The 14,743-nt window shown below is 43.2% G+C and overlaps 2 non-coding genes and 1 pseudogene across 2 annotated transcripts; all 3 read left to right on the top strand.

Annotated features, from left to right (window-relative positions):
• The first annotated feature begins 4,929 nt into the window (after window positions 1-4,929).
• LOC130336209 (U2 spliceosomal RNA) lies at window positions 4,930-5,115 on the top strand. Its single transcript, XR_008877679.1, has one exon. It is a non-coding gene; the product is annotated as a U2 spliceosomal RNA (small nuclear RNA).
• A 2,093-nt stretch (window positions 5,116-7,208) lies between these two features.
• Window positions 7,209-7,399, top strand: LOC130336187 (U2 spliceosomal RNA). The gene has a single exon (XR_008877659.1). It is a non-coding gene; the product is annotated as a U2 spliceosomal RNA (small nuclear RNA).
• A 6,782-nt stretch (window positions 7,400-14,181) lies between these two features.
• On the top strand, window positions 14,182-14,357 carry LOC130336210 (U2 spliceosomal RNA; annotated as a pseudogene).
• Window positions 14,358-14,743: the final 386 nt, after the last annotated feature.

The following is a 14,743-nucleotide window of genomic DNA, read 5'->3' as shown; positions in this document are numbered from 1 at the left end:
GGCTATGCACAGCCCTCATGTGACCACGGAGGATATAGCCACTTTTCTTCGGCGATACTGCGAAGAGGTGCGATTCGCAAACAAAATATTGAACTCCGTGCGGTTCTGGAACGGCAAGAGGAAGTTCTGGGTCAAGCTCCGTAAGGATCCCGGTGGTATTGGGGGTCTTTGCCATCCGCCCCCAAATTTTGCCATCGGGAGAGTTCGGGGCTTCCTGTTCTATCCTCAAATGCCTATGTATTGCCGAAATTGCTTGAGGTTTGGCCACACCCAGGAGACCTGCGGCGCGGAGCGTGTGATTCGCTGCAATAGGTGTGGCCAAGAAGGTCACATAGCCTCAAGATGTAGCCATACGATAAGGTGTAACCTCTGCGGAGAGGAAAATCATGATTTTAATTCCTGTCCCCATAAAGCAAAAACTACGATGGGTGGGTCAAGGCTGGGCCCACCCAAAGAGGGGACAGGACAAAAGACGTCCTTTTTTAAGATGCCCAAACCCCAGAAGGCAGGTACTGATGGGTCCAGGCCCAAGACCTCTGGTGCTCCATCGGGGGGCCCACCGGTGGTAGTGCTAGGGGGAGGCCATGGGGATTCCACGAAGCCCGGGCGGGTGATCGAGTTTACTGCCCGGGAAATTGAAAGACGTCGATCGACTTCCTACCTGGCTCAAGAGCCCGCCGAAACTTCTGAAGGGGGCTCACCTGTGGCGGGTGGCAGCCGACGGGCCTCGGTGGGGGCAGAGGTGGACCCAAAATTGCAGCATAAGCCAGGTACTGGCTTGGCCCAGGGTCGCCCTGCTCCGGACGAAGAGGCCCCGGTGAAAGCCCGCCGGAAGGGGAGCCAGGTGGCCAGGTCTGAGCCCGGTCCTGTTACTCCGCCTATACAGGACAGGGCCAAGAAGACAAGTGGCGCCAAACCAGGGTTTGCTGCCCCGCCAGCAGTGGACCCGGTGGGTAAAACTGGCCATCGTCGATCGATGGGGAAGTTGGAGCAACAGTCCTCAGCAACGCTTGCTGGGGAACAAGCGATGAAAACTTCCCAAGGTAGCGGCAAAGGTTCCGGAAAAGAGGCCTCACAGGCCCCTGTGCAGCAGTTCCAGTCGTCAAAAGATGAAAGAAGACGCAGATCCATCAGCCGGGGGCCAGAGATTACATCGAGTGAGAGCAACACAGAGGATATGGACAGCAGTATGACATTTAAAAGACAAAGAGAAGAAGAAGAGGAAGACATTCAAAGGAAAGCGGCGTGCCGTAGTTCGGACGAGAGCGAGCTCAGGGTCGGGGCATCATCGATCTCAAGCTCCGACCCTCAGAACATTAAGGAGCTGATGACCCCGCAGGCGGGGGATGACGGTACGCAGCTTATTATTGACTTTGATTCTCCAAGCACGGACTCTCCATAAACTATGCCTATCCCTGTAAAAATTGCCTCACTCAATGTGAGGTCCTTAAAGAGCCCTGATCGCAGGGCTGCTTTATTTTCTTATCTAGAGACATGTGACTTTGACCTTTGCCTGCTACAAGAATGTGGAATCCCTAGTAAAATGGACTATAAAGACTTAAAAGAAGACTGGAAGCTGGGCCCATCCATATGGTCCGGTGCAAATGACTGTCGTTCTGTGGGTGTTGGGCTGCTCTGCCGAGGCCAGTCCTTTTCTATTCATACAGTAACTGAGATTGTGCCTGGCAGAGCTCTTTTAATTCATCTATATTTTAATGGACTTTTAATTCGTGTTTTAAATGTGTATGCCCCTCCTGATAAACAGGAGCGGGCAGAACTATTTGAAATTTTACCACTGTTTTGTGTTGGGTCTTCCCCCCTGCTGGTGGGAGGTGATTTTAACTGCATACGTGATGGGGAACACCGGCAGGGTGGGGATATTAATCGTAAAGACCGCACTTCTTACCTGCTTAAAAATTTTATTGATGATTTTAACTTGAAAGATTGCTGGAAGGATCTCTTGCCGGAGGACCCGGGCGCCACATGGTCCAATGGAAGAGTGAGCTCCAGAATCGATTTTATTTTTTCCTCTAGAGCTTTTAAACCCCTGAAATGCACGCTCGAGCAGAATATCTTCTCTGATCATAAGCTCCTCTTGGTGGTCCTGGAGCTAGAGGGGGAGCAAAAAGCAAAAAGGGGCCTCTGGAGATTAAACACCACACTCCTAGAGGACCCTGAGATAAAAGAGGAGTTTGTGCGGACCTACCAGTGCTGGCAATCACAAAGAAAACCCCACGAGCCTATGCTGCACTGGTGGGAGGGCACCAAATCTAAAATCAGATTTTTTTTTATCAAAGCAGGTAAGAAGAAGGCAAAAATGGAAAAACAGTGGTTTTATGTTCTTAACATGCGTTTAAATGTACTTTTTAAATTGAAAGAAGCTGGTATGGATGTAGAAAATGATATTTTAAACCTTAAAACTGAAATAAAACATGCCATAGAAAAGAAAGGGAAACAAATCATTTTTAACTCACATGTGCAGCACCTGGAGGAGGGCGAGAAATGTTCCCGTTTCTTTTTTAAAAAAGTGATGAATAGGAGGGATATCATCCAAAACCTTGAGGGTGAATCCACTCCAAAAGGCATGTTAGATGCAGTTTTTAACTTCTACCAGCTTCTTTTTAATAAGAAAGATCTTAATCCATCCTTTTTAGAACATGTTCTTAATTCCCTTGATTTTAAGCTAGATGTTTTAGACCAGGAGGTTTTATCCCGTGATCTTAACTTAGATGAACTTTTATTTGTTTTTAAAAGTTTTTCTAGTGGGAAGGCCCCTGGGGAAGATGGTTTACCCATCGAATTTTATTTAGCTTTTTGGGATATTTTAAAGGATGATATGGTTTTATTGTATAAAGAAACTTTTATTGTTAATGAACTTCCCCCTTCCTGGAGGAGGGGGATTGTATCATTACTTTTTAAAAAGGGTGAAAAGGATATGCTAAAAAATTGGCGCCCCATCACACTTTTAAATGTCGATTATAAAGTTTTAGCCAAGTTATTAGCTGTCCGTTTTAAACCTTTTATTCATAAATTAATTCACCCAAATCAGGTTTGTGGGGTACCTGGAAGGTCTATAGCTGAATCCCTAAATATTTTAAGAGATGTTTTATGGTATTTTAAGGATAGAAATCAAACTGTAGCAATTTTATCCTTAGACTTTGAAAAAGCCTTTGATAGGGTCTCCCATGAATACCTGTTTTTAGTTCTTAAAAAGATGGCAGTGCCTGAAACGATTTTAAGCCGAATCATGCTTTTATACCGATCCTGTTTTAGTCAAGTCTCTGTTAATGGCTTTTTAACCAGCGGTGTTCCTCTTTTATCAGGTGTCAAACAGGGCTGCCCCCTGTCCCCACTCCTTTTTATTTGCGCAATCGAACCACTGATGGCCCTCCTCAGAAAAGACCGGGTAGTAAGAGGCGTACCGATACCTGGTGGAGGAGGGACCCATCTAAAGGTGTTGGGGTACATGGATGATGTCACCATACTGTGCCCGGACTCTCCATCCATGAGGGGGGCATTGAGGAACACCAGCTATTTCTGCGAGGTCTCTGGTTTTAAGCTAAACACAGATAAATGTGACTGTTTTTATATTGGCTCCTGGGATTCATCCATCACCCCAGGAGTCACAATGCAACAGGATCAAATTAAAGTTTTAGGTATTGTTTTTAACCAGGTCAATGATGGGAGCCCTAACTGGGATTCAGCTATAGCTAAGATGGAGAAGAAGATTTTAATGTGGAATCTTAGAAACCTTACCATGGAGGGGAAGATTTTAATAATAAAGATGGTTTTACTCCCTATTATGCTATACATTGCCATGGTATTTCCTCCATCTATTTTATACATTAAAAAAGTAACTAGAATTGTTTTTACTTTTTTATGGGGTTCAAAAATGGAGAAATTAAAGCGTGATTTTATGTACAAAAGTAAAGATAATGGCGGGAAAGATGTTCCTAACCTTTTTACTTTCTTTTACATAAAGTATTTCTGTTTCTGTTTTAAAATTATTAAATCCGATGGCATTTTTAGCTGCTTTTTAAGGTACGCTGCGGGCATGGTTTTTAAAAGATGGTTGCGCATCCCTCTGAACGCTCCGGTGCTTCTGTGTCCCCCAAAACATTATGTGGTGTTGGAAAAGACAGTCAGGCTCCTAGGTCTCCAAGATTTGGAGCCTGACATACTGGGGGACCAGAGAAAGGTATCAAAGGTCCTCAGGCGGAGTGAGGTTACCCTGGCAGTGTCCAATTTCACACAGGCAAGATCCAAAAAGGTATGGCGGAACGTGTACGGGAAGTTTCTGGCGAATGTACACAGGGATCTTGCCTGGGCAATCGTCCACCAGTGCCTCCCTACTCGTGAGTTCCAGCACAGGCGAGGACTGGTGGCGAGAGCCAAGTGCCCGAGAGATGGCTGCGGAGTGGACGAAACGGTGCTGCACATATTTTGGAACTGCCCTTTTGCACGGGAGCTTTGGAGGAAGGTAGGCCCACTTTTGAAGTGGGCCTGCGGCCTAAAAGATTTTAATCACGAATGTGTCTTTTACGGTCTTTTTAACTGCCCCAATTTTAAACAGCAGATGATCTGCTGGATGATTATTAATTGTTTTAAAAATGCCATCTGGAAAGTTAGGAACATCTTACTTTTTAAACATGATTTTATTGATGTTAAAAACTGTATAAAGCTGGCCCTGAGTGAGATGTACATCTATTACCTAAGAGACAAGAAACAGTTGGGGGCCAGCGAGGCAGCATCCATGTGGTGTCTGCCTCTATGGAACGAAATAACAATATAATCAGTTTTTATGACATTTGTATAATGTTTTATCCTGCCATTTTTATTTTTTCTCCTTTTATAACTGGTTTTATTATTTGTATTTTAAAACTTTTGTGAACCTTTTATTATTTTGCATTTTAAATTCTGTATGGTTTCTTATTTATTCAATAAAATTTTGTTGAAACCTTATCTGTTCTTATCAGTTTAATATCTGATACGTCCCCTATCTGGGGACCATATATTAAATGGATTTTTGAGAACGGGGGCCGATTTCGAAGCTTGCTTCCGTCGCCCTATGCATTGACCCGATATGGCAGTATCTTCGGGTACAGTGCACCACCCCCTTACAGGGTTAAAAAGAAAGATTCCTACTTTCATTGCTACCTGCTTGCTGGCTAGCCAGCTAGCCAGCCCTGTGGGCCTTGCTGCTGCTGCTGCTGCTGCTGCAGCCAAAAAACAAAAGGTGGTGCTGCTGCTGCTTCTGCTGCTTCTGCTTGTGTCTGGCCGCTGTTGGAGCGTCCAGGCACAGGACTTCTGCTGCTGCTGACTAAATGGCCTCCTTAATTGGATCATTTGAGTAGCCAGCACACCTGTGCAGGTAGGGCATGACATGATAGGCAGCTGCCTTGATAGCGGGTGGGTGCTGAATGTTCCTAATTGACAAAATAAGATTAATGCTTATGAAGAAATATAAAATCTCATCCCTTCCCCAATATCGCGCCACACCCCTACCCCTTAATTCCCTGGTTGAACTTGATGGACATATGTCTTTTTTCGACCGTACTAACTATGTAACTATGTAACATAACATGGGGGGGTCTCCTGGCTGTTCACACAGGTGTGTCATTGCTGTACATTGACCATGCATTGCTTCTGTGGTATTGCAAAGGCAAAGACAAATGCTTCCAGCCATCCATTGCACTAATGGATTGGTCATCAGCTGGCTGTCTATGTCCCGCATCAATATAGACCAAAGTACAGAGGGTTAGGCTATGCTATAGTGCACCTACCTGATGCATCAGAAGGTGCGAGGCCCTTGCTAAATTCTGTGCACAGACTTTGAGATCTATGCTTTAGACTGTATCTAAACCTGCTCCAACATGGACTGACATTCTGGCCTACTTTCAGCCGATGCGACTTGTCTGTCGCTGAACAGTCGCTTTTTATGTATTCAGCACCTATGTATAATGTTGTAAAAATGCTCTAGAAGCTAAAGTCGCAGAAATGTCACACATATTTGGCCTGTAACTTTCTGTGCGACAAATTCAGACAGGAAAAATCAGTATAAATCCTTAGAAAATTATCCCCCAGTGTCTCCATCTGCTGGCGGTATTGAATAAGCATTGCTGCACTGATGGGGTATGCATTAGACGAAAAAAAAGAAGAAAAAGAAGAATAATACGCCCAGAAAAGAGGCGAAAAGGAGAAAAACGTAAAAAAACGTGAAAAAAAAGTAAGAGGAAGAGAAGGGAAAAAAAGGTGGAAATGGGTTTAAAAGTGATTTCGGCGGAGAAATATATATATATATATATATATATATATATATATATATATATATATATACGCGCACACACACACATATATATAAACGTATTCTCCGTTGAGATATTGCAGCCGCTGCTGTGTCCAGGCCCAGGAGCCTTAGCACTGTGCTGTGATGTCACTCAATACCACTGACATCACTAGGTGTAAACAACATCTCTCCTTTGCTGTGTATGTGACTATGGAGCTGTTTGGTGATGTCGTCTATTATGGCCTTCATAGAAGCAACAGGAGATTGTTGCATCCATCTACAACCCTCAGAACTACAGTGCTATGATGTCACTCACTTCCACAGGCCTTGCAGAGTGTAAACAACAACAACCCAGCTTTGTTGTGTATGTAACCATAGGGATTGTGATGTCACCTAGAACCTTCACAGCAGCGACAGCTTTATGAGGAGCATCAGCACTGCTCTGCCTGAGCAGAACCATCACCGCCATAGGTTGTCAAATAACCCGGATTTAACCCACACAGGTAAGTCCAATGGGGTGCAGGCATGTCCTCTATGCTTACAGCTTCCCGTGGGTGTTGGTTTGATACCGTTTGGGGACAGCCAAGGAGGCATCTGCAGGCAACAAAGGTAGGTGTGTGCTTGTGTGTGTGTTTCCTATGCAGATCCTAAGCCCAGTGTCACATGCAAGTAGGAGGAGTAAGAAGGGTTCCTGGCAAATCCGGGTTATGGATTGCATTTAAAAAGGCCCCGTGGGAGTGCAATGGGCCCCTGTCTTGCTGCTTAGCAATAATGGTATGGGTTTAGGTTCTGCTGTGTGTACTGGTGGTTGACTGCCCCCCAGCCCAGAGTGTGCATGGAAAATTGTCTGGCAGCCTCCCTGACAGCAAGCAGTGATAGTGCCCATGAAGGGGACCTTGTTGGGCCCGCCCCTTTCACGGTTATCGCTTCTCGGCCTTTTGGCTAAGATCAAGTGTAGTATCTGTTCTTATCAGTTTAATATCTGATACGTCCCCTATCTGGGGACCATATATTAAATGGATTTTTGAGAACGGGGGCCGATTTCGAAGCTTGCTTCCGTCGCCCTATGCATTGACCCGATATGGCAGTATCTTCGGGTACAGTGCACCACCCCCTTACAGGGTTAAAAAGAAAGATTCCTACTTTCATTGCTACCTGCTTGCTGGCTAGCCAGCTAGCCAGCCCTGTGGGCCTTGCTGCTGCTGCTGCTGCTGCTGCTGCAGCCAAAAAACAAAAGGTGGTGCTGCTGCTGCTTCTGCTGCTTCTGCTTGTGTCTGGCCGCTGTTGGAGCGTCCAGGCACAGGACTTCTGCTGCTGCTGACTAAATGGCCTCCTTAATTGGATCATTTGAGTAGCCAGCACACCTGTGCAGGTAGGGCATGACATGATAGGCAGCTGCCTTGATAGCGGGTGGGTGCTGAATGTTCCTAATTGACAAAATAAGATTAATGCTTATGAAGAAATATAAAATCTCATCCCTTCCCCAATATCGCGCCACACCCCTACCCCTTAATTCCCTGGTTGAACTTGATGGACATATGTCTTTTTTCGACCGTACTAACTATGTAACTATGTAACATAACATGGGGGGGTCTCCTGGCTGTTCACACAGGTGTGTCATTGCTGTACATTGACCATGCATTGCTTCTGTGGTATTGCAAAGGCAAAGACAAATGCTTCCAGCCATCCATTGCACTAATGGATTGGTCATCAGCTGGCTGTCTATGTCCCGCATCAATATAGACCAAAGTACAGAGGGTTAGGCTATGCTATAGTGCACCTACCTGATGCATCAGAAGGTGCGAGGCCCTTGCTAAATTCTGTGCACAGACTTTGAGATCTATGCTTTAGACTGTATCTAAACCTGCTCCAACATGGACTGACATTCTGGCCTACTTTCAGCCGATGCGACTTGTCTGTCGCTGAACAGTCGCTTTTTATGTATTCAGCACCTATGTATAATGTTGTAAAAATGCTCTAGAAGCTAAAGTCGCAGAAATGTCACACATATTTGGCCTGCAACTTTCTGTGCGACAAATTCAGACAGGAAAAATCAGTATAAATCCTTAGAAAATTATCCCCCAGTGTCTCCATCTGCTGGCGGTATTGAATAAGCATTGCTGCACTGATGGGGTATGCATTAGACGAAAAAAAAGAAGAAAAAGAAGAATAATACGCCCAGAAAAGAGGCGAAAAGGAGAAAAACGTAAAAAAAACGTGAAAAAAAAGTAAGAGGAAGAGAAGGGAAAAAAAGGTGGAAATGGGTTTAAAAGTGATTTCGGCGGAGAAATATATATATATATATATACGCGCACACACACACATATATATAAACGTATTCTCCGTTGAGATATTGCAGCCGCTGCTGTGTCCAGGCCCAGGAGCCTTAGCACTGTGCTGTGATGTCACTCAATACCACTGACATCACTAGGTGTAAACAACATCTCTCCTTTGCTGTGTATGTGACTATGGAGCTGTTTGGTGATGTCGTCTATTATGGCCTTCATAGAAGCAACAGGAGATTGTTGCATCCATCTAGAACCCTCAGAACTACAGTGCTATGATGTCACTCACTTCCACAGGCCTTGCAGAGTGTAAACAACAACAACCCAGCTTTGTTGTGTATGTAACCATAGGGATTGTGATGTCACCTAGAACCTTCACAGCAGCGACAGCTTTATGAGGAGCATCAGCACTGCTCTGCCTGAGCAGAACCATCACCGCCATAGGTTGTCAAATAACCCGGATTTAACCCACACAGGTAAGTCCAATGGGGTGCAGGCATGTCCTCTATGCTTACAGCTTCCCGTGGGTGTTGGTTTGATACCGTTTGGGGACAGCCAAGGAGGCATCTGCAGGCAACAAAGGTAGGTGTGTGCTTGTGTGTGTGTTTCCTATGCAGATCCTAAGCCCAGTGTCACATGCAAGTAGGAGGAGTAAGAAGGGTTCCTGGCAAATCCGGGTTATGGATTGCATTTAAAAAGGCCCCGTGGGAGTGCAATGGGCCCCTGTCTTGCTGCTTAGCAATAATGGTATGGGTTTAGGTTCTGCTGTGTGTACTGGTGGTTGACTGCCCCCCAGCCCAGAGTGTGCATGGAAAATTGTCTGGCAGCCTCCCTGACAGCAAGCAGTGATAGTGCCCATGAAGGGGACCTTGTTGGGCCCGCCCCTTTCACGGTTATCGCTTCTCGGCCTTTTGGCTAGATCAAGTGTCTGGTCAGGAGGATCCTGGGAGTTTGTCCTACCTTTTTCAAGGGGGGCTGCTACGAGGAACCGAAAAGGCGATCGACAAGATGGGTGTTCGCATCCGTTACCTTACATCCGGTGAAACGCGGATTCGTTTTTCCTTTCGCTTTGATGTTGATGAAGACAAGCAAGAACTCGTCCAACTTTCTTATTTTGTGAAAGAAACTCTCTACAAGCTTCTTGGGGTGAAGAAAGAGAACATCGTCTGTCTCAGAGATCCTCGGAAGGGCAGCTTCATCCTAACTCTGGACTCTGCTTATGCATGCCAGAATCTTTTTGAGAAGCTGAAAAGCAATCAAGACCTTGCTGAGCTTGATGGGATCACGGTCACAGTGTTGTATACTGGAGGCGATATTCCTCTAGTTGTGTGTATGCACAATCCCTTTGTGACTGTGTCCCATATTGAACTCTTTTTGGGGAAATACTGCAGTTCTGTTAAGTATTCCCATAAGGTGATGAATTCAGAAGACCTATGGACGGGGAAACATAAGTTTTTTGTGAAAATGAAGGAGGATGCTACTGGCATTGGAGGGTTGTGTCATCCACCCTCCAACTTTTCTATCGGTCGGGATAAGGGCTATTTGTTTTATCCCGAGATGCCTACTTTTTGTAGGAAATGTAAGAAATTCGGACATACTATGGAAGTTTGCACGGACACTACAGTTCGCTGTGGTCGGTGCAATCAAGAAGGCCATGTTTCTAAGGACTGTGCTAAAATCGTCTGCAACATTTGTGGTGAAGAAGGCCATGCCTTTAAAGATTGCAGTCTCCGTTCCAGTGTAGCTAGATCGTGGGCTGACCGTGTAGCGGGGAGAGTGGGTGTAGTGCAAGCTGAAGTACCACCTGCGAAAGCACCCCAGCGGTCTGAGGCGCCTTCAGAAAAGCCGGCTGTAACTTCTGATGTCGTGGCAGAGCTTATGGACCATTCTGCTGCTGTGCCTGAGACAGAGGGGAGACCTTCTGTGGAGGGTTCTGGCGGTGAAGGGTCACTAGTGAGCAGTGAAGCCATGGAGGTTGGTGTGAAGGAGATCAAGCGGAAGAAGGAACTCGGAGATGAGCCACAACTTGGCATCAAACGGCCTGTCAAAAAAAGCTCAGACGAATGTGAGGACAGTCAACATGCATGGAGGCCTTCTATAAGATCAGCGTCCGATCCAAAAAATATCAAAGAGTTCGAAAGCCCGGAGTCACCTGTGGGTTTCATATCGGACTCAAACTCCAGTAGCGAATAGCTTCCTTAAAGTGCTCCTCTCTTAATGTGAGAGGTCTAAAGAGCCCTACGAGAAGGGCTGCTTTGTTTCGTTTTTTAGAGACCTTGGACTCTTCTCTGTTCTTTTTACAAGAATGTGGAATTGAACATAGTCCAAATTATGAGGACCTTTGTCGTGGCTGGACTTTGGGACCATCGGTCTGGTCGGGTGACAATCTGAACAGATCTTCAGGTGTTGGGATCTTGTTTAGAGGTTCAGATGTACAAGTTTTGTCCTTCTTAGAAATTATACCTGGTAGAGCGCTATTAGTTAATATTAAGTACAATGGCTCGGAGATTAAGCTTTTTAACATCTATGCTTCTCCTGAAAAAAATGAGAGAGCCGACTTGATTAATGATATTCAGGCTTTTATCCCAGGTTCAACACCTATTTTAATGGCTGGAGATTTTAATTGTTGTATGAGTGGTGATCATCGTGAGAGTGGAAGTGTGCATGTCAGAGTGGATAAAACAGAGAAACAGATTAAGAGTATGACTGAGGATTTTAACTTTACCGATGTCTGGAGGAGAAAATACCCAGACGACCCTGGTTACACATGGGAAAATAATGTCTGCAAATCCAGGATTGATTTTGTTTTTTTATCGGAAAGTTTTAATCTAGTTGATGTTTCTCTTTTATCGAATATTTTCTCTGATCATAAGTTATTATATGCACATGTCACTTTACCTGGCCTAGAGAAAGGCAGAGGCGTTTGGAAGCTCAACACTACTTTATTAGAGGACATGAAAACAAAAAATGATTTTATTGCTACTTATAACAAATGGAGATTGCGTCAATCCCAATATAAAAATATTTTGGATTGGTGGGAGGATGTTAAAAAGTGGACTAAACAGTTTTTTATCCGTGTGGGCATCCAAAAGGCTAAGGAGAAAAAGTTATGGTTTAAAACGTTAAACACTAAAATCCAAACATATTATAAACTAAAGCAAGCCGGGCTTGAGATGGATGATGTTATTGCTCAGACAAAGAATGAAATAAAAAATGCCATTAGTCAAAAAGGAAAAGAAATGATTTTTAATAGCAAGGTGCAATGTCTGGAGAATGATGAAAAGTGTTCGAGATTCTTTTTTAAGAAGGTGGTGGGAAAGAAAGAAATGATATCTGTAATAGAAGGGAAGATAACTAATGAAGAGATGTTGCGAGAAGCACAAGTATTTTATCAGGAGCTTTTTAATAAAAAAGATATTGATATTTCCTTTACTAATGATGTTTTAGATACCTTGGATTCAAAACTTGACAAAACTGACCAAGAGGGCCTTTGTGATGAAATCTTTTTACCTGAACTTTTAAGCACTTTTAAGAGTTTTTTAAATGGTAAAACACCTGGTTCGGATGGGTTGCCAGTTGAATTTTATCTGTGTTTTTGGTCCATTTTAAAAGATGATCTTTTAGGTATTTTTAACTGTGCTTTTAAATCTGAGATTTTACCTGCGTCCTGGAGAGATGGTGTTGTTACTCTGATTTTTAAAAAAGGAGACATCTCTAAATTAGAAAATTGGAGGCCTATTACCCTGCTAAATACAGACTATAAGGTTTTAGCAAAAATTTTAGCAAATAGGCTCAAGCAGGTAATTGCTAAGGTTATACACAGTGACCAAGTATGCGGAGTACCTGGAAGGAAAATAAGTGATCATCTAAACCTTGTAAAAGATGTTTTATGGTATCAGAAACAATGTGATCAGAAATTGGCAATTTTATCCTTGGATTTTCAAAAGGCTTATGACCGTGTTTCTCATGATTTTTTATGGTTGGTTTTAAAGAAAATGAATTTTCCTGATTTTATTGTTGGAAAAATTGCACTTTTATATAAAAACTGTTTTAGTCGTATTTTAATTAACGGTTTTTTATCCCAAGAGGTATGTTTACAGTCTGGGGTGAAACAGGGGTGCCCCCTATCACCCATTCTTTTCATATGTGCAATAGAACCTCTGTTGAATGTTTTGAGAAAAGATAAGCTCATTAGAGGAGTGCCAATCCCTGGAAGTGGAGGACAGAGCGTAAAGACGATAGCATACATGGATGATGTTAATATTCTATGTTCAGATGAACCATCCCTGAAACGTGCTATCAGACAGACAGAATTTTTTTGTGAGGGCTCTGGCTTCAAATTAAATAAAAATAAATCTGATTGCTTTGCAATAGGGAATTGGGGCAATACGGAGGTGAATGTGCAATATGATAAAATCAAAATCTTGGGTGTCATCTTTGACAATGAAAATAATGGAGAGGAAAGCTGGTCCATCGTCAAAGAGAAAGTGCAAAAGAAAATAAGTTTTTGGAAAATGAGGAAATTAACAATAGAAGGAAAAGTACTGATAATGAAAGCTTTGTTGCTACCTATCATGCTATATTTAAGCTTGGTTTTCCCACCGAGTGAACGCACCTTAAAGTTTTTAAACAAGATTTGCTTTCATTTTTTATGGGGGTCTAAAATGGATAAACTCAGAAGAGATGTAATGATGAAGACAAAGAAATTGGGGGGTAAGGATGTGCCTGATTTAAAAAGGTTTTTATATATTCACTTTTTTTCTATGTGTTTTAATGGCTTGCAAAGAAACTGTTATTGGTCTTATTTTTTAAAATATGCTGCAGGTCACATTTTTAGAAAAAGAAAGTGGATAACCTTACCTTTAACGTCCCCAATCTTATTTATTCCCCCAGCGCACTATGTGGTTTTAGAAAAGATTATTCGTATTTATGGCATTGCTAATTTTAGTCAAGAAATTTGTAGTAATGCACGAAAATTAGTTCCTGAAATCAGGAAGATAGAACAGATTTGCTTAATATCTAATTATTCCACTGAGAAATCTCTAAGAGTTTGGAGGATGGTGAATATGGGATTCTTATCTAATGACTTAAAAGATCTGGCCTGGCAGATAGCACATCAATGTTTGCCTACCAGAGAATTCCAACACAGAAGAGGATTGTGTCGTAGTGCAAAGTGCCCGAGAATGGGGTGTCCTAGTGAGGAAACAGTTTTACACATTTTTTGGAACTGTTTTTACGCCCAAGAGATATGGCATTTGATAGGACCCTTACTAAAATTCATTTCTGATCTTAATTTTTTAAATCATGAAGTTATTTTATATGGATTTTATAATGTTTTATCTGTGGAGAAGTCTCGGGTTTTGTGGATTAGTATAAATTGTATTAAAATTGCACTATGGAAGACGAGGAATATTCTTCTTTTTAAAAGAGACACTATTACCTCTAAAGATTGTGTTCGCCTAGCTCTTAGTGAGATGTATGTTTTCTATTTATTGGATAAAAAAAGATTAGGTCACAAAGTGGCTAAAAGTCTTTGGAATCTACATCTGTGGAATATGCTTTTAGCAGACTAAGTGTAATCTGGACTGCGTAAGGTCTTTTAGTCTAAGAATATTATATCTAAAAGTAAAAAATCTGTTCTTATCAGTTTAATATCTGATACGTCCCCTATCTGGGGACCATATATTAAATGGATTTTTGAGAACGGGGGCCGATTTCGAAGCTTGCTTCCGTCGCCCTATGCATTGACCCGATATGGCAGTATCTTCGGGTACAGTGCACCACCCCCTTACAGGGTTAAAAAGAAAGATTCCTACTTTCATTGCTACCTGCTTGCTGGCTAGCCAGCTAGCCAGCCCTGTGGGCCTTGCTGCTGCTGCTGCTGCTGCTGCAGCCAAAAAACAAAAGGTGGTGCTGCTGCTGCTTCTGCTGCTTCTGCTTGTGTCTGGCCGCTGTTGGAGCGTCCAGGCACAGGACTTCTGCTGCTGCTGACTAAATGGCCTCCTTAATTGGATCATTTGAGTAGCCAGCACACCTGTGCAGGTAGGGCATGACATGATAGGCAGCTGCCTTGATAGCGGGTGGGTGCTGAATGTTCCTAATTGACAAAATAAGATTAATGCTTATGAAGAAATATAAAATCTCATCCCTTCCCCAATATCGCGCCACACCC

Source organism: Hyla sarda, unplaced genomic scaffold (assembly GCF_029499605.1).
Source record: "Hyla sarda isolate aHylSar1 unplaced genomic scaffold, aHylSar1.hap1 scaffold_471, whole genome shotgun sequence".
NCBI lineage: Eukaryota > Metazoa > Chordata > Amphibia > Anura > Hylidae > Hyla > Hyla sarda.
This window is presented reverse-complemented; position numbering and strand designations above follow the sequence as displayed.